Genomic DNA, 20,047 nt, shown 5'->3' with positions numbered 1-20,047 from the left:
TCTGCTCACTGACCTACATTGGCTCCCGGTCCAGCAAAGCCTTGATTTTAAAATTCTCATCCTCGTGTTAAAATACCTCCATGGCCTCACCCCTCCGTATTTCTAACCTCCTACAACCCTCTGAGAACTCTACATACACTCAAAATGCAACTTCTCCCTAAAGCTACTAGCTAAAAATATCAACTTCAAACCCAGGCTTTTGAGAAAGGCTGAGGTCTTCACGTGAAAACATTATTGAAGATACTCAAAAAAACAAAAGATTACTTTAAGGTAAGTTCAATCATGTTATTTTGAAATGGATTTTTTTCATGTTCAATATACATTTTTAAACTTGACAAAAACATCAGAATTTTCAGTTACTGAGGGGAAAGAATTAGCATTTTTTGGAGGGGAGCAATTTGATTGGTTTGCTTGGCAGGTCTTCTACTCTTCTAACAACTTAATGGATGAATTCCAATGAATGGGTGCCACGCAAATTTAGCTGGGGGAAATTTGCCCATGGTAGAATAAATTTGTACACTACCAATCAACTGCAAGAATCTATTGTGTATATATATTTATAAATTTGATAATGTGTGACACATGCGAAATATAGAATCTTTTCTAATATATTACTAGCAGATCTCCCATAGCATTGTTCAGGGTGAATTGGAGGATTTCCTCTTTTATTACAATTGGGATGTTATGCCTATTGATTTAAGATGACTGATTCACATTCTGCTTTTATTACATATTATTCTTAATTGTTTTTATTAGTGTTTATAAGATTGGGGTGAAATAAGATTAAATGCGCAAATAGAGGTAAACGATTTGGTTGGGATTACGGAAACGTGGCTCCAGGATGGCCAAGACTGGGAACTCAACATCCAGGGGTATTCGATATTCAGGAAAGATAGGCGAAAAGGAGGAGGGGTAGCAATACTGGTTAAAGAAGGGATTAACACAATTGTAGTGAAGGATATTAGCTCTGATGAGGTGGAATCTGTATGGGTAGAATTGAGAAATACGAAGGGGAAAAAAACATTAGTGGGAGTGGTATATAGACCTCCAAACTGTAAGGCGGAGGTTGGGGATGGCATTAAAAGGGAAATTAAAGAAGCGTGCAATAAGGGCACAGCAGTCATCATGGGTGACTTTAATCTACATATAGATTGGGCTAACCAAATTAATAACAATACTGTGGAGGAGGAATTCCTGGAGTGTTTACAGGAGGTTTCCTGGACCAATATGTCGAGGAACCAACCAGAGATCAGGCCATCTTAGGCTGGGTATTATGTAACGAGAAAGGATTAATTAGCAATCTTGTTGTATGAGGCCCCTTGGGTCAGAGCGATCATATTATGATCGAATTCTTCATTAAGATGAAGAATGAAGCAGTTGACTCAGAAACTAGGGTCCTCAATTTAAATAAAGGAAACTACGATGGTCTGAGGAGCGAGTTGGGTAGGATTGATTGGGGAATGGCACTCAAAGGGTTGACGGTGGATAGGCAATGGCAAACATTCAAAGACCGAATGGATGAACTACAGAAGTTGTTCATCCCAGTTTGGCATAAAAATAAAACAAAAAAGGTGACTCAACCGTGGCTAACAAGGGAAATTAGGGATAGCATAAGATCCAAGGAGAGGACATACAAATTGGCCAGAAAAAGCAATAATCCTGAGGATTGGGAGCAGTTTAGGATTCAACAAAGGAGGACAAAGGGATTAATTAAGAAAGGGAAAATAGATTATGAGCGTAAGCTTGCAGGGAACATAAAAACTGACTGTAAAAGCTTTTATAGATATGCAAAGAGAAAAAGATTGGTGAAGTCAAGCGTAGGTCCCTTGCAGTCAGAATCGGGGGAATTTATAATGGGGAACAAAGAAATGGCAGACCAACTAAATACATATTTTGGTTCTGTCTTCACAAAGGAGGACACAAATAACCTCCCAGAAATACCGCGGAACATAGGGTCTGATGAAAGGGTGGAACTGAAAGAAATCAGTATTTGTAGGGAAATGGTGTTAGGAAAATTGATGGGACTGAAGGCCGATAAATCCCCAGGGCCTGATAATCTACATCCCAGGGTACTTAAGGAAGTGGCCCTAGAAATAGTACATGCATTGCTGGTCATCTTCCAGAACTCGATGGACTCTGGAACAGTACCCATGGATTGGAGGGTAGCTAATGTTACCCCACTATTCAAAAAAGGTGGCAGAGAAAAAGTGGGGAATTACAGACCGGTAAGCCTGACATCGGTAGTGGGGAAAATGCTAGAGTCAATTCTAAAAGATGTAATAGCAGAGCACTTGGAAAGCAGTGACAGGATCGGACAAAGTCAACATGGATTTACAAAAGGTAAATCATGCTTGACTAATCTACTGGAATTTTTTGAGGATGTAACTAGTAAAATAGATAAGGGAGATCCAGTGGATGTGGTGTATTTGGACTTTCGGAAGGCTTTCGATAAGGTCCCGCATAAGAGATTAGCGTGCAAAATTAAGGCACATGGGATTGGGGGCAAGGTATTGACTTGGATAGAGAACTGGTTGGCGGACAGAAAGCAAAGAGTTGGAATAAATGGGTCGTTTTCCGAGTGGCAGACAGTGACTAGTGGGGTACCGCAAGGATCGGTCCTAGGACCCCAGCTGTTCACAATATATATTAATGATCTGGACGAGGGAATTGGATGTAATATCTCCAAATTTGCAGACGACACAAAGCTGGGTGGGAGGGTATGCTGAGAGGAGGATGTCGTGAAACTCCAGTACGATTTGGACAGGTTGGGTGATTTGGCAGAAACATGGCAAATGCACTATAATGTGGATAAATGTGAGGCTATCCACTTTGGTGGCAAAAACAGGAAGGCAGATTATTATTTGAATGGCAATAGATTGGGAGAAGGGGAAGTGCAAAGAGACCTGGGTGTTCTTGTGCACCAGTCGCTGAAGGTAAGCATGCAGGTGCAGCAGGGGGTTAAGAAGGCAAATGGTATGTTGGCCTTCGTAGCAAGAGGGTTCGAGTACAAGAACAAGGATGTCTTGCTGCAGTTGTACAGGGCCTTGGTGAGACCGCACCTTGAGTATTGTGTGCAGTTTTGGTCACCTTACCTGAGGAAGGACGTTCTTGCCATGGAGGGAGTGCAGTGAAGATTCACCAGGCTGATACCTGGGATGGCAGGAATGACGTACGAGGAGAGATTGTGTCAATTGGGCTTATACTCACTGGAGTTTAGAAGATTGAGAGGGGATCTCATCGAAACCTATAAAATTCTGTCAGGTCTGGACAGACTAGATGCAGGAAGGATGTTTCTGATGGCCGGGGAGTCCAGAACCAGGGGTCATAGTCTAAGGATAAGGGGTAAGCCATTTCGGACTGAAATGAGGAGGAATTTCTTCACCCAGAGAGTGGTGAACCTGTGGAATTCTCTGCCACAGAGGGCGGTGGAGGCCAGTTCATTAAATATATTCAAGAAAGAGTTGGATATATTTCTTAAGGCTAAAGGGATCAAGGGATATGGGGAGAAGGCAGGGACAGGGTACTGAATTTGGATGATCAGCCATGATCGCATTGAATGGCGGAGCAGGCTCGAGGGGCCGAATGGCCTACTCCTGCTCCTATCTTCTATGTTTCTATGCAAGAAGTACCAGATTAGAATTGGATATCTGTTGTTCAGCAGAAATGATGAGATGGGTCCTGGGATTTCGCAGCACTGGGAAAGTGGTGTTGAGCTTTAGTAGCACTGAAAGGATGATCCTAGGACTTGGAAGCACTGGGAATGGTCCCGGATGATGGCGGGAGTGAGTGAGTGATGCTGGGATTTGGAAGGATGGGATGGGGCAGCACTGTGGAGGGGAAACCCGGTTTGGCAGAGTTGCCAGGTGGAATGTGGGTTTTGGTTTACTGGTGGATTTCTGGGATCTGCCAGAAATAGGATAGGAAAGGGATAGGATCTTCTGGTATTGCTATGTGGATCCTGGCTCTTGTAGTTTGTAAATTTCCAACTGATCTCTGCAAATATTGAATTAATTGGTTTGTCTGTGGTTTCTGTAAAGCTATGATTTTCCTTAGAGAACTATTTATAACAGCTGCATAAATAAATGTACAGATTCCATGTTCTGTGTCTCTGCTCCCTGGAATAGTAAATAAGCAAATTTATTTTTTATTTTCAATGGGCAAAATTCAAGTCAGCAATTTTTGCATCTCTTGAAAAGTGGCCAAGAGGGGACAGGACTTGCATCCAATATCCTTTTGTAAATACAGTAGTCAAATCATAAAAACTCTCAGAAATTATCTCAGAAAATTTACTTAAGATAATACTCCCAAAGTATTTTTTTGGATAATATTCGATAAAAACCAAAGAACAAATGGTTTACATTGTTATCCGGTTAATATACAAAAATATTTTATCTCGTACCACTTCTGATATTTTCTGTTCAACGACTAATACATAGCTGCCCACAGCAGCTGTAATGAAGAAACCTTATGTAAGTTAAGTGTTACAAATATCATGGGTCTACAGTATATGTTCTATTGAGTTTGGCATCTCCAGTTATTCCCATAAGTGGATCTCGTATCCCCTACAAATTGGGGAACACCTTTACTGTCCAATATTTGGTTAAACAATAGACTGTTGCCTCACAGCGCCAGGGACCCGGGTTCAAATCCAGCCTCGGGTGACTGTCTGTGTGGAGTTTGCACATTCTCCCCGTGTTTGCGTGGGTTTCCTCCGGGTGCTCCGGTTTCCTCCCACAGTCCAAAGATGTGTGGGTTAGGTTGATTGGCCATGATAAAAAATTGGCCTTTAATGTTCGGGGGGATTAAATACGTGGGATTACGGGGATAGGGCTTGGGTGGGATGGCTGTCAGTGTAGGGACCGGGTGCTAGGGTTTGGATGATCAGCCATGATCTCGTTGAATGGCGGAGCAGGCTCGAAGGGCCGAATGGCCTACTCCTGCTCCTCTCTTCTATGTTTCTATGGGTCATAACAATAGATTGCTTGTTGTGTACTGGATATCATGATCTTGCAGGTTCTTGGGCAATCCCTCGGAACCGAGGATGACTTGCTTCCACACTAAAAATGAGTTCTCGGGTGACTGATGAGCCCAATGCGGGACCTACAGTCTCTGTCACAGGTGGGACAGACGGTGGTTGAAGGGGCGGGTGGGTGGGGTGCTTGGGTTGACGTGTGCTCCTTCCGCTATTTGTGCTTGGCTTCCGCTTGCTCCCGGCGAAGACACTCGAGGTGTTCGCCGCCTTCCTGGATGCTTCTCCTCCACTTTGTGCGATCTTGGGCCAGGGATTCCCAGATGTCGGTGAGGATGTTGCACTTTTTCAAGGAGGCTTTGAGGGTGTCCTTGAAGTGTTTCCTCTGCCCACCTGGGGCTCTCTTGCCGTGTCAGAGCTCCGAGAAGAGCGCTTGTTTTGGGAATCTCTTATCAGGCATGCGGATGATGTGGCCGTCCATTGGAGCTGATCGAGCGTGGTCAGAGCTTTGATGCTGGGGATGTTGGCCTGAGCAAGAACACTGACGTTGGTGCGCCTATCCTGCTAATGGATTTGCAGGATCTTGCGGAGGCAGTGTTGGTGGTACCTCTCCAGCACTTTGAGATGCCTGCTGTACATGGTCCATGGCTCTGAAGCATACAGGAGGGTGGGTATCACTACTGCTCTAGACCATGAGCTTGGTGGTGGGTTTGAGGTCCTGATCTTCAAACACACTCTTCCTCAGGCGACCAAAGGCTGCACTGGCACACTGAAGGCAGTGTTGGATTTCGTCATCGACGTCTGCCCTTGTTGACAGTAGGCTCCCGAGGTATGAAAAGCGATCCACGTTGTCCAAGGCCTCGTCGTGGATTTTGATAATCAGTGGGCAGTACTGTGTGGCGGGGGCAGGTTGGTAGAGGACCTTTGTCTTATGGATGTTTAGTGTAAGGCTCATGCTCTCGCACGCTTCGGTGAAGGTGTTGATGATGGTTTGGAGTTCGACCTCCGAGTGAGCGCAGACGCAAGCGTCGTCTGCATACTGTAATTCGATGACAGAGGATGGGACAACCTTGGATCGGGACTGGAGGCGACGGAGGTTGAACAGTTTAGCGTTTGTTCTGTAGATTAGCTCCACTCCAGTTGGGAGCTTACTGAGGGTGAGATGGAGCATTGCAGCAAGGAAGATTGAGAAGAGCGTAGGTGCGATGACACAGCCTTGCTTTTATTTACACTTCCATATCTTTTCAGAAGGTGGACTGAAAAGCACTCGGGTGAGACAAAACCAATTGCAAACCAACAAACTGGTTTATTTTGCATGAAATGTGAGTAAACAGTATACAGTCTACTAGTAAGATACATCGACTTCCTACTGCTTCTCATTACATAAAAATAAAACATTGTGCATTGATGTTCACTTACAAGTTGGATGTCTCCAGTCAACTGATACAAACTTTTGGTTACGAACAGTTTGGATTCACTTTGCCATGCTTGAATCTGTGTGTGTGTTTCTCACTGTCAGACTCACCACCTAGAGAGTGAGATCCCTCTGTATCTTTGGTTATTCCAGACTGCCTTCTAACTCTGTAACAGATGGTATTCAGGTGCATGGGAAGGGAGGAAAGAACTAAAGTGACAGTCTGTGATAGGGTGGAAGGCAGGAGTGCTTAAATGTTGCAAATGGGGATGGCAGAATCATCAACAGCTGCCGCCTGAAAAAATAGGGGCAGAGGTTATGGTCTGCAATTGTTGAACTTGATGTTGAGTCTAGAAGGCTGTAAAGTGCCTAATCGAAAGATGAGGTGCTGTTCCTCGAGCTTATGTTGAGCTTCGTTGGAACAGTGTAAGCGGCCGAGAACAGAGATCAGAGTGGGAGTGGAGCGGGGAGTTCCTCCCCCTTCCCAGGGCACCTTCCCGTGCAAGCACAGGAGATGCAACACCTGCCCTTTTACCTTCCTACTGTCCAGGGCCCCAAACATTGCCTCCAGATGAAACAACGATTTACTTGTACTTGCAATTTAGTCAGAGTTATAATGGCACAGAAGGAGGCCATTCGGCCCATCGAGTCCGTGCTGGCTCTCTGTAGAGCAATCCAGTCAGCCCCATTCCCCTGTAGCCCTGCAAATTTATTTCCCTCGAGTGCCTATCCAGTCTCCCCTTGAAAACATTGAGTGTCTCCGCTTCCACCACTTCCGTCGGCAGCGAGTTCCAGGTCCTCACTACTCGCTGCATAAAAAAGTTTTTCCTCACGCCCCCCCCCCCCCCCCGTATCTCTTACCCAAAACCTTAAATCTGTGTCCTCTAGTCCTTGTACCATCAACTAGTGGGAACAACCTTTCCCCATCTAGCCTACCCAAACCCGTCATAATCTTGTACACCTCTAACAAATCACCCCTCAACCTCCTTTGCTCTAATGAAAACAAATCCAGCTTCTCCAACCTGTCCTTGTAGCTAAGATCCCCCCATCCCCGGAACCATTCTGGTAAATCTCCTCTGCACCCTCTCAAGGGTCTTCACATCCTCCCTAAAGTGTGGTGACCAGAACTGGACGCAGTACTCCAGTTGTGGCCTAACCACTGCTTTATAAAGGTTCAGCATAACTTCTCTACTTTTGTACTCAATACCTCTATTTATGAAGCCCAAGATCCCATAAGCTTTGCTAACCACTCTCTGAATATGTCCTGCCACCTTCAGGGACCTATGCACATTAACTCCCAGGCCCCTCTGTACTTGCACACTCTTTAAAAACTGTGCCATTAAGTGTATATTGCCTCTCCCTTTTCCTTCTGCCAAAATGCATAACCTCACACTTCTCTGTATTAAATTCCATCTGCCACTTGCCTGCCCATTCTGCTAGCCTTTCTGTATACTGTACACTGTATTCACTGCTCACGATGCAGTCTTCTCTACATTGGGGAGACCAAACGCAGATTGGGTGACCGCTTTGCGGAACACCTCTGTTCAGTCCGTAAGGGTGACCCTGAGCTTCCGGTTGCCTGTCACTTTTACACCCCACTCCACTCGCACTCTGACCTCTCCGTTCTCGGCCGCTTAAACTGTTCCAACGAAGCTCAATGTAAGCTCGAGGAACAGCACCTCATCTTTCGATTAGGCACTTTACTGCCTTCTGGACTCAACATCGAGTTCAACAATTTCAGACCATAACCTCTGCCCCTATTTTTTCAGGCGACAGCTGATGATGATGATTCTGTCATTCCGCATTTGCAACATTAACCACTCCTGCCTTACACCCTATCACAGACCGTCCCTTTTGTTCTTTCCTCCCCTCTTTTTCCCCCCCCTTTCCCTGCCCCTGCACCTGGTTAAAATCTGTTGCACCTCTAACTTTTTCCAGTTCTGACGATGGGTCACAGACCTGAAACGTTAACTCTTTTTTTCTCTCTCCACGGATGCTGCCTGGCCCACCGAGTGTTTCCAGCATTTTCTGTTTTTGTTTTGGATTCCAGCATCTGAAGTACAGGAAACTTTGTGCTATCCGGCACCGACAGGACAGAGCTGCTGCCGTCCCATCAAAACTGCCGGACAAACCAGCGCTAATGTTGAAACATACGGAGATTTTGAGCTCCATATCTGGCAACAAACCCTGTTGCTTAGCAACAGCTTCTAAACAGTCGGCCGTACCTTGCAAGCGTCTCTGTAGCTTAGCAACAGCTTCAGCGAGACCTTGCAGAGCCTGACTGTTGGGGAAAAAAAAAAGCAACGAAAAGAAGAAAAAAAAACTAACGAAATGGCTCCTGATTTTTGCCGGCGGCTCGAGCATTCCGGACAGTTAACCTCCGGATAAACCAAAGTTTCCTGTATTTTGCTATTGTGCCTTCTAACTCTTCTCTCAACTCTTATGTATCAAGGATTTGTCGTCCAAGCTGTCAATTAAAATTATCACTTGAATTAAAACCTCGCACCTCCTTGGTGTGGAATCATCTGGTCCCTGTGTGTGTGTTCAGCTAAGCCCCCTGCTAGGTATTTTGAATGAAAACCTACTCTAGCATTAGGGTTTGAAATGATCTGGGATATGCTCAATGACTTATCATTGTTTCAATGCTGATCTGATGTGAAAGTACACTACTTGATGGGTGTTCCATCTGGCATCCTACCTATTTATTCTAATAAAAATTCGAAATAGCTTGTATATCTCTGGGAGTTATCCTTTGTGAGCTTAACCTGTCCTTCTGTCTATAATATAACAATGTCAAGTCTGCTCCAGGCCAAATAGATAAACATCCCAAAATGTTACATTTGCGTGTGCTCATCATTCCCCACCCATCACACCGTTACTCCCCCCATGCTGTTTGCAACTACCTCCTCGCCTCTCGCCAGTTCTGCTCCACCCTGCCCTGAACACCCATACCATTGCCCCCCTCCCCGTGCTCTCCACGCCGACCACTGATGTCATTTCCTTACTCCGCTCTGGTAGTTCACCCCCCAAGAAAACACCTATTGTCGCACTTTTTAATCAGTGGTAGCCTGCAACTCTCCTCCCACTGTTCCCCAGAATCCCCTTCCTGTGACTTTTTTTTCCCTGTGTCCCTCTTTGTCCCCTTCTAAGTTTTCCATACCCCAATACCCACCTTCATAGTGCTCTCAAAACCATGACTGCCCCCTCCCCAGTGCTCCCACATTATGTTTAACATTCATTTTCCAAAGTAGCTACCGTGGTACTACTGGTATTATTGTTCCTAGACTTCCATGTTTCAACTGTTAACCGCTGCCAACTTGCCCTTTGAAGCAAAGTATCTTGCTGTCATGTTTTTGGGTTTTATGTTAGATATTTTCTCAGGTTTAGTATCCTCAGCCACTTGCAGATGTGGACCTGGCACCTCCTATGACGTGGAACATTCCTTAATCTAGCATCGTAGAATCATAGAGCACAGCAGAAGGTCATTTGGCCCATTCTGCCTGCACCAACTCCTTGAAAGAGCTATCCAATTAGTCCCACTCACCTGCTCTTTCCCCATAGCCCTGCAATTTGTTCCCTTTCAAGTCTATATCCATTTCCCTTTTGAAAGTTACTATTGAATCTACTTCCACCACCCTTTCAGGTAGTGCATTCCCGATGATCATAATTCATTGCATAAAACAATTCTCCTCATCTGCCCCCGATTCTTTTCCTAATTATCTTAAATCTGTGTCCTCTGGTTACCGACCTTCCTGCCAGTGGAAAGTTTCTTCCTATCTACTTTATCAAAACCCTTCATAATTTTTAACACCCGTTAAATCTCCCCTTAACAACTGCTCTAACGTGAACAATCCCAGCTTCTCTAGTCTCTCCACATAACTAAAGTCCCTTATCCCTGGTAACATTCTAGTAAATCTCCTCTGTGCTCTCTCCCAGGCCTTGACCTCCTTCCTCAAGTGTGGTGCCCAGACTTGGGCACAATACTCCAGCTGAGGCCTAACCAGTGGTTTATAGAAGTTTAGTACAACTTCCTTGCATTTGTACTCTTGCCTCTGTTTATAAAGCCAAGAATCCCATATGTTTTTATCAACTTGTCCTGCCACCTTCAAAGATTTGTGCATGTGAACCCCCAGGTCTTTCTGTTCCTGTACCACCTTTAAAATTGTACCATTTAGTTCATATTGCCTCATCTCATTCTTCCTTCCAAAATGCATTAAATTGTATCTGCCATGTGTCTGTCCATTTCACTAGTCTTCCTGAAGTCTGCTACTATCCTCCCATGTGTCATCTGCACTTTGAAATTATGCCTCCTATACCCGTCCAGGTCATTAATGTATATCAAAAAATGCAGTGGTCCTAATACCAATCCCTGGGGGACACCACTGTATACTTCCCTCTAGTCTGAAAACAGCCATTCACCATTACTCGCTTTCGTAGCTAAGCTGCCATTGACCTTTTAATCCTATGGGCATAAATTTTGCTAACAAGTCTATTGTGTGGCACTTTATCAAACGCCTTTTAAAAAATCTATATCAAACGCCTTTTAAAAATCTATATACACAACATCACCTGCACTACCTTCATCAACCCTCAGTTATTTCATCGAAGAACTCGATCAAGTTTGTCAGACAGGACTTGCCTTTAACAAATCTGTGTTGGCTGTCATTTATTAACCCATGTTCTTCCAGGTGACAGTTAATTCTGTCCCGGATTATGGTCTCTAGCAGTTTCCCCACCACCAGCAAAGGCTGTTTGACCTGCAGCTAGCGGGTTTATCCTCCTTTTTTGAACAGGGGTATAACATTTGCAACTCTCCACTCCTCTGGCACCACCCTCATTTACAGCACCACTCGCTGTTATCTAGGTAAGCGATGGCGAGACCCAGGGATTGCAGCAGAAGCTTCTTAATCTATTCACCAGTTACTAGAATGTATCGTGTGCAGCCGTGTGATTGTCCTCTCTTCAAAAATATACACTGTATGACACCACAACTGAGGCTCTGAACTAGATGGTTTAGTGTATAGTATAAATCAGTGAATCATACGCTTCACTATCCTGGTCTTGAAGGGACATCCTTTGCAGAACAGATTCCGAAGTTGCCTCAGCATGGGAATCTGCATTGTTATAGTTATTACACAAATAGATAATGGGCCGTATTTTCCGATCGGAGACTTCCCCCGTGCAGAAGCCTCCGATCTGGAAAAAATCTACGCACTTACCTGAGGGCTCCCGAGGTGCGTATAGTTCCGATCCTGGGCCTCTCCAACTCCAAGTGCGCAGGGCCCATGTATCCCAGAGGCGCATGTGGCTCGCAAGCGTTCCTGGGATCATGTGGGCCATGGGGAGCCAATCAAAGAAGGGAATCTCCCTTCATACACTTGACAGATAGACCTGTCAAATATATGAATGGAGATCACCCCAAAAACACTTTAAAACATTAAATAATTTTTTTTAAATCACATTTTTAAATTACAATAAATTTAATATTTTAAAACAAATTTAATTTTTTTTTTTAAGTAATTAACGTTTTTTACGGAGCTAAAAATAAACTTACCTTTCTTAAAGTATTTTTAAATGATAAATGAGTGAAAAAAAATTTTTTTTAATACTTTTTTTTCAACTCTTATCCTGGTAAAAGCAGGCCTTACGCCTACTTTTACCAGGCGTAAGAATTCTAAGGGTTTTCTGCGGGCGGAGAGTCTCCAGAAAGTGGAACTATCCGCCCACAGAGGCCCTTCTCCAGGGCAGGCGTCCAATCTGTCGAGAGCATTCTTGACAGATCGGAAATGCCGGTTTTTAGCACATGCGCTGTGCATGCCTGAAACCGGCATTTCCGATGTCCCTACGGGTGTGTATACAGCGCGTACCCACCCGTAGGCATCGGAATATCCAGCCCCTTAGTTCAACAGCACTTTTCATTATTTTGTTTTTAAATGTTTTGTTCCCTCCATTTTCCAATTTAGCCTTCTCCCATTTTCTTTGGAAGGCCCTGGCTCCTTGCTGAGATACGCTTCCTTGGGTGCTGGTTGTCCTCCAGTGCCTTGCCCACCTGGCTATTTTTCCACATATGAGCCTTGATGGTGAGTTGGCAGGCTATTTGACTTTGGGGGGCCTTCACAGCTGAGCCTAATCTAGTTCTCAGCTGCCCTCTGGCATTGTGCACTTCCCGCAGGATGATAATCAGGAGCAGGAACTCTGACCAATGGATTTTAATCTACTAATCCCTGATTGAGGCTAGCTAACTCAGCACAAATAAATGACTGAACATGGATTCTTTCTGGTCTGTGTTGTTCAGTTACTCGGCAGATAAATTTGCTGAACCATCAGAGAAACTACACTTCAAAGTTTAAAAAATTCCTTTTATATCCTTCTGTAAAGTCACAGCAGCGTGTATATAATTACTAGACTGTTGTGCTGGAAGGTGCTGTAATGCCAGCTTTATTGCACTCTTGAGGAAGGTCTCTTAATTCACACTGCTTATGTTGCATGTAAATTTTAATTGAATATAGTACAGATGCACTGTTCCCTAATTAATGTAAAAATTTCCAATTTTAGATGACTTTCTGAAATCAGGTCAAGAAATGCTTGATATTTTAGTAATCAGTTGCAAATGTGGTCTGAAAACAGTAGGCAGTATGTTGCTGCAAACTGCCAGTACAGGCTGCTGTAACTGTATAGTCAAAAAGAACAGACATGACATGGCTGGCAGGGAGTTAGGTCTGGGGGTGGAGTGGGGGTTGGCGGTGGAGGAAGCAAGAGAGCTCAGCTTGACAGTGGCCCGCATTATCCTGCTCTTCCTGACCCCACTAAATTAATTTTAGGCATATCTTTTTGGGGCCTCTTCATCTTCACCACCAGATTTTACTGAGTGGAGTGTCCACTGAGTGCAGGCTGTTAAAATTGCATTGGAATTTTCATAGATTAATGAGGCCCTCGCCTATATTAGAAGAGGTGCCTAGGCTTCACAGTGGAAGACTCCTGGGAAAATGGCAGCGGAGCAGGAATGGGGTGGGAAGTCCACCATCTCCATTTTAACTCTGCTACTGCCCCATTTCCGCCAGGTGGAGGGAGTTAAAATCTCCTCTCTAATCGGATACTGCTGTACGTGCAGCACTCCCTGACTGAAGCATCAGTCTAAATTGTATGCTCAAGATTCAGGGTGAGGCTTGAACCCACAACCTTTTGGCTCTTGAGGCAAGAGTCTGTCAATTAGCCAAGCTGACACTGTAAAGTAGAACATACGAAAAGGGTAGGAATGGACTAACCTGTCCATCAAGCCTCTTCTATCCGGTCACAATGCAGCCACGTACACCACTGACCCAACTCCATAGGCACACAATCTCCTGGGAGAATGGTTTGATTTGATATGCTGATGTCTAAAGAGAGAAGTTTTCTTTTTTGATTTTCAAAAAAAGCCTCTGTCCCATGCCGTTTTCTATCGAAGGGGTGGACCTGTTTCCAGGCGTTTGCCAATGCCACTCTTGAGCGGCCACTAAGAGTTGCAACAACTGCTGGTTAGCTCTAGTTTTAATTTTCACCACCATATTTAGGGGAAGTGCTTCTTCCTCCATTTGACCAGACCCAATCGAAATGAGCACCTCCATGTTTGTTTTTTGAGAGCAAGGCAAAGTGGAAGAAAAATTCAGAGGTCCTATTCGTCTGTGGTCATTCTGGATCCATGATATTCCATCAATAAATTGCCCCACCAGAGAACTTCTGTTGGAGTAGAACCTTCTGCAATTAATTATTACTTACTGAACTTGCAAATCTATCAATAGAACAGTGGCTTGCTTATTTGTTGCCGCAGCCTATTAATTGTAGCATTCATCTAAATCCTTAAGGAGCTTCAAAAATAGCACTTACAAGTCTTGTGCACAATTAGGTTATTTAAGTAAAATCAATATATCATCTTTACGGGGTTTATGTTTCATAGTTTAAATGGATTTCCATAAGCAATAGTAAATTGTAAAACTGTTATAACAAGACACTGGGAAGATTTGACAAAATTTGGACAATTATTTTTAAGGGAATTTACTAGCGTATCTACTGCCTTTGTCAATGGCAACAAACTAGATGACTTTTTTTAAATTTTGCATTTTAGTATTTGCAGCATTCCAGCCCTGAACCAACACTGTTGTGACAATAGCACAGCCCATTAATTTTATTCCAAATTTTCTGCCTTGTTGAGTTCAAAATCAATTGTAATAATTCAGTTGGTGGTAATTACTGGTGACAGAATGGTTGCAATGACTGAAACGTGCAACAGTATGAAATCATTCAAGGACCAAGTTCAACCTTAAATACCTTCTTGTTCGAGTGCATGTATGAAAGATGGGGAGTTCATGTTGTATTTTTATTAACCTAGCAAAAGAAGCATGAGTGTGTTGAAGAAGCAGAAGAATGACCGTACGGTAATTCATAAAGCTTTGGCCTTCAAAAAGCTTCCCGAATTGAGTGACTGGTCCAGTAGTGTGGACAAGCTAGAGCATAGAAGTGTAAGTAAAGTGCAAAGAAATGAAAATAAGAGCAAAGAAAGGGCTGTTTAGGAAGAGGAGCCTGAGCATTATATGTAAGGATAGAAGTGATGCATTCTGAAAAGAATGACAGCACCCGTTACTACAGACTGAGGACTCTGTGAACTGTAGACTGTGAGTGTGATTGATTACTGGTTCATTGAGAGGCAGAGTTGCGACTTCCGAGTTGGAAAGCAGTGTTATGCTTTTTGGATTTTTACTCTAGATATTTTTCTCGGATTCAGTGTCTCCGACCAGTCTTGTAGGCGAGCCCTTGCACCTGTAACCCGGAGTGTACCTTTACCTAACCAAGATGTAGATAATTTGTAGAGTTGAGAAATTGAACAGAAACTCATGATTACTGTATTTTGGCTATGAGTTATATCACATGTTTCTTGACTTCAGAAGGCAGTTGAATAAATACTTCACTAGATTGTGGCTAGGCTACAAACAACTAAGCAGATTTATTAAATGGTACATAGATAAGTGGTTTGAAGCAATGTAGGTTTATAATAGTTACAGACTTAACTATCTCTTATCAGAAGACAGAAAATAACAAACAATTGCATCTACTGTGCTAAACTGCAGCGTTAACTGGACTGGACATGGGGTCCCTGAATATTAACCTTTACATGAAGATTTGTTGCTGACTGTCCATAGAGTCTCTCTGGCCTATCTGTCTCTCTCCAATGGCTTCAGATGGACTACTCATTCTTAACAAGACAGGCTGATAAATACTTTAAACGAAAAACTGAAACCATTGAAATTTAAATGTGTCTCTTGAATTCTAAAACAGCCGCCAATCCAACATGTATACGCAATATGCTTGTATTTGAAATGCATACCTTGACCCCTTCCTTGGATGCTTGGCCAGACACAACCCTTATGTTCTAGGGCTATTGTCTCAAAATAAGATGGGTCATTTTCTGTGAGTGAGCCTGGACTTTAACCCAATATGTACAATGACAGGAAAAAATCGACATAAGTCTATAATGCATCATGGTACTTGGGGAAGGGAGAAAAGTGCGAGCTTGAACTGGGATTGGAGGGGAAAGGATTACTGGGTTAAATGGGGAGAGGAGGGAAGGAGAGCTTGGGAAGACGTGTCGTGTCTCTAGATTCCTCTGGAAAATAACTCTTCTACCTTCAACAATTTTATCCCCTTTCAGGCTTTCATGTACAGCGATATGAACAGGAGTAGGCCATTCAGGCCTCGAGTCTGTTCCGCCATTCAGGCCTCGAGCCTTTTCCACCATTCAATTTGATCATGACTGATCTGTACCTCCACTCCATTTACCCAAGTTTGCTGATGATACAAAGCTAGGTGGGAAAGTAAGTTGTGAGGAGGATGCAAAGAGGCTGCAAAGGGATATAGGCAGGTTAAGTGAGTGGGCAAGAACATGGCAGATAGAATATAATGTGGAGAAATGTGAAGTTATCCACTTTGGTAGGAAAAATAGAAAAGCAGAATATATTTTAAATGGTGAAAGATTGGGAAATGTTGGTGTTCAGAGGGACCTGGGTGTCCTTGTACACGAATCACAAAGTTAACATGCAGGTACAGCAAGCAATTAGGAAAGCAAATGGTATGTTACCCTTTATTACAAAAGGATTGGCGTACAAGAATAAAGAAGTCTTACTGCAATTATATAGAGCCTTGGTGAGACCACACCTGGAGTACTGTGTACAGTCTTGGTTTCCTCACCTAAGGAAGGATATACTTGGCTTAGAGGGAGTGCAACGAAGGTTCACCAAACTGATTCCTGGGATGGGGGGTATTGTCCTATGAGGAGAGATTGAGTAGACTAGGCCTATATTTTCTAGAGTTTAGAAGAATGAGAGGTGATCTCATTGAAACATACAAAATTCTTACAGGGCTTGACAGGGTAGATGCAGGGAGGACGCTTCCCCTGGCTGGGGAGTCTAGGACCAGGGGTCACAGTCTCAGAATCACCGGGATCAACCATTTAGGACTGAGATGAGGAGAAATTTCTTCACTCAAAGGGTTGTGAATCTTTGGAATACTCTACCCCAAAGGGCTGTAGATTCTCAGTATTTCAAGCGTTTTCTGTTTTTATTTCAGGGTTAACACCAAGTTCAGAAAAGTAAAACCGTTCCTGAGTATATGAAGCAGTTAGAGCTATCTTTAGTTATCGTGCAAAGTTAGATTGAGTTTAGATGGCTATAGTAGATGTTACTTAATGGGAATATATCACTATAGGCAGCAAAAAGTTCTAGAACCAAATTATTTCTGCAAACATTTTATCTATTTAATCTAACATTTTATGTATCTTATCTATGTAATCTAACATTTGTTATCTATATTTAATCTATCTTTATGTTTCCCTCTCTGTCTTTGTGTATCCCTCTCTCATCTATCTATATTATGTGCACATAATATGTATTTTTATAAAATGGTTCATCTAGCATGTACGTCTTTTCTGTCATACTTCAAATGGCACCTCAAATTTCTGTGTCATATTTTTAATTTAAATTATAGAAACAAAGACATACATAGGAGTCACAAAGTTTGTAACTTCTAAGTGACCTTACCAATCACACTTGAAAACAAAGACAGCCATTCGACCCAGGAGCTACAATCTGCAACCTCTGAGCGATCTTGCCAATCACACTTTAAAAAAAAAAGAAACAAGCCTGGTTTGTCACCTACAGCTAGAAAAGCAATTAAACTCCAATCTTACTCAGTGTTTACTTAATGACAGTTGGCCTCTGTGGCCTTGAAAGGACACAGCTTCACCTCAGCAGCAAAAAAGTACATTCTGCATTAGGTGATATAACGTGTTCATTATAAAGCAGCATATCCACCGACCTGCCACGCGCAATGCGGCGTGAGATCCAATAGTAATGTATTAAAAAGTGTGCGTCAGCGTGTGCAGACGTCACACTTCATTACTGGTGCAAAACAATCTTAACATATTAGCTGCTTTGTGTTGCAACCTGAAACTGATGAGCACTTTCCAATCTGGAAAGTTTTCTAACCAAGCTGCAGTTAATTGCTTGTATTTATTAATGTACAGGAAACTTTGTGATATCCGGCACCGACGGGACCGAGCTGTTGCCGTCCCATCAAAACTGCCGGACAAACCAGTGCTAATGTTAAAACATACGAAAGCTTTTGAGCTCCGTATCTAGCAACAAACCCTGTTGCTTAGCAACAGCTTCTAAACAGTCGGCCGTAGCTTGCAAGCGTCTCTGTAGCTAAGCAACAGCTTTAGCTAGACCTTGCAGAGCCTGACTAGTGGAAAAAAAAAGCAACGAAAAGAAAAAAAACTTACTGAACCGACTCCTGAGTTTTGCTGGTGGCTCGAGCATTCCGGACAGTTAACCTCCGGATAAACCAAAGTTTCCTGTATCATGTGTTTAATTACTATTCTGGAAACAGAATGCTCTCATTCCCCGAGCCACTTTTCTTACTCTTCTCCTGTGCTTTTGTTCCCTTTGCCACCATCAATGGTCCCTGTCACCAAACCACCTTCAGTGGTTCTATTCTGTATCTCTCTTCTCTGCGTTCCCTGCTTCTTCAGTGCTCCCATAACCCAATCTTGCTCCAGTGTACTTAACCTCCCACCTGCCACACCTCCACACCCCAGCCCCCAATGCCTGAATCATCTCCCCAACTGCTTCCAATTCTCCCAGCGCCCCAACCTTCTAAGTCTTCCCCTTGAGTGCACCCAGGCTTTATTACCCGCCCACAGTGTTTTCAGACCCCCCAATCATTCTTGCACCCAATCCCTCACTATTGCTCCCACTTCCAGTTCTCCTCACTGCCTTCTAGGCCTTGAGCATCTCCACCTGCTTACTTCCAATGCTCTAATCCAACATTTGGAGGGCTGCGCAGTGGTAGGCTCTGGGGAAAACAACTTCCATTTAGCATATTAACCACCTTTCATCTAGGTCCTTTATTTTTTTTAAAAACTCGTGAGGGTACTTTTTGGAAAAAAAAACTCTTAATTTTTTTAAAAAATCCTTTCAGTACAAAAATGGTCAAAAATCCTGAAATGTGGCACACTGCCTGGCTGGAATTCCAAGCCTCTTGTTGAGGTGAGAGCTCTACGCATATATGATTACACTCATGGACAGAGTACCTCTCCCAGCAATTCAAATTCACACATTTAGAGAGTGGGCACTGCTTCATAGCAGCACTAAAGTTGTAGTTTTGAATACATCCTGAAGATAGTTAAGGGAATGGTAAAGGTAATTCTGGAATATTCCTTTAAATTAAATTGTGAGAATGGGACTCAAGGACAGAGGTTCAAATTCATAACCAATACATTGAGGCTTGATATCAGGAAATTCTTCACATGAAGAGTGATCAATGTATGGAACAGACTTCCAGAAGGAATACTGGAAGCAAAGACCCTGGAAGCAATTAAGGAACAATTAAGTACAGCAGTGGCAGTTTTCAAATGGGTGGGATAGTTGCCTTTATCCATAAATATCTGGTGATCTTTTAAACAATTGGGATCATCTGTAATTAATCTAACCATTTTGTTAAAGTTGAGTGACAAACTGTAGTAATGGCTGGAATTTTAACTTTGAGGCGGGTAGGGAGCGGGGTGGATTTTGATTGCATCTGGGAAAACGGGTTTCCCTCGGGGCCCTGCCAAATTTAGCGGCAGAGCTTGATTAACATTTTGCTTCTGTTTCTTGCTCGCAACCAGCCAGATGGAGAGGCAGGCCATCTGCCGGTCAGGTAGGCCTACGGCACCAGGTGGGGGCCAGGGATCGGAGCCCGTCGGAGGGGTCGGGGCTGCAGGTTGGAAGAGGGGGTGGGATGGCTGAGGGGGGTTCGGAAGGCCCGAGAGGGGATTGGAGATCGGCGGCCTCGTGGGGAGAGGGGGGTGGGTGGGAGGGCGGTCAGGGGGAGATCGTAAAGGTCGGGGTGGGGTGTCCGATTGCGGGGGGTTGGCGAGGCAGGAACGCTGGATCCAGCAGGTAAGTGGAAATGTCTCCTGGGAGCGGGTTGGTTGCCCCACCCCCGCCCCGTCCCGTCTCCGTTAAAACCGTAAGTGGGTGGGTTGGGGTCGGGATTCAAATTTTTAACACTTTAACCTCCCACCCGTCGCCAACCCACCTGTTTTTTGGGTCAAAATTCCCCCCAATGATTCTATACCTGATGAGAAAAAGTAT

At 43.8% G+C, this 20,047-nt stretch overlaps 1 protein-coding gene across 4 annotated transcripts in view; it reads left to right on the top strand.

Moving 5' to 3' along the window:
- Positions 1-20,047, top strand: part of stx18 (syntaxin 18) — a 189,104-nt gene that overhangs the window by 110,811 nt on the left and 58,246 nt on the right. The window contains exon 1 of one of the 4 annotated variants that reach the window (XM_086007846.1): positions 6,238-6,291. The exons of the other annotated variants lie outside the window; for them this stretch is intronic. The gene's annotated coding sequence lies outside the window, so the exon portion shown is untranslated. Of the gene's footprint in view, positions 1-6,237; positions 6,292-20,047 lie in introns of those variants that run through there. 4 annotated transcript variants of the gene reach the window in all.

The sequence above is a fragment of the Somniosus microcephalus genome, chromosome 2 (assembly GCF_052327205.1).
Source record: "Somniosus microcephalus isolate GS21.2 chromosome 2, FLI_Smic_1.0, whole genome shotgun sequence".
Lineage (NCBI taxonomy): Eukaryota > Metazoa > Chordata > Chondrichthyes > Squaliformes > Somniosidae > Somniosus > Somniosus microcephalus.
This window is presented reverse-complemented; position numbering and strand designations above follow the sequence as displayed.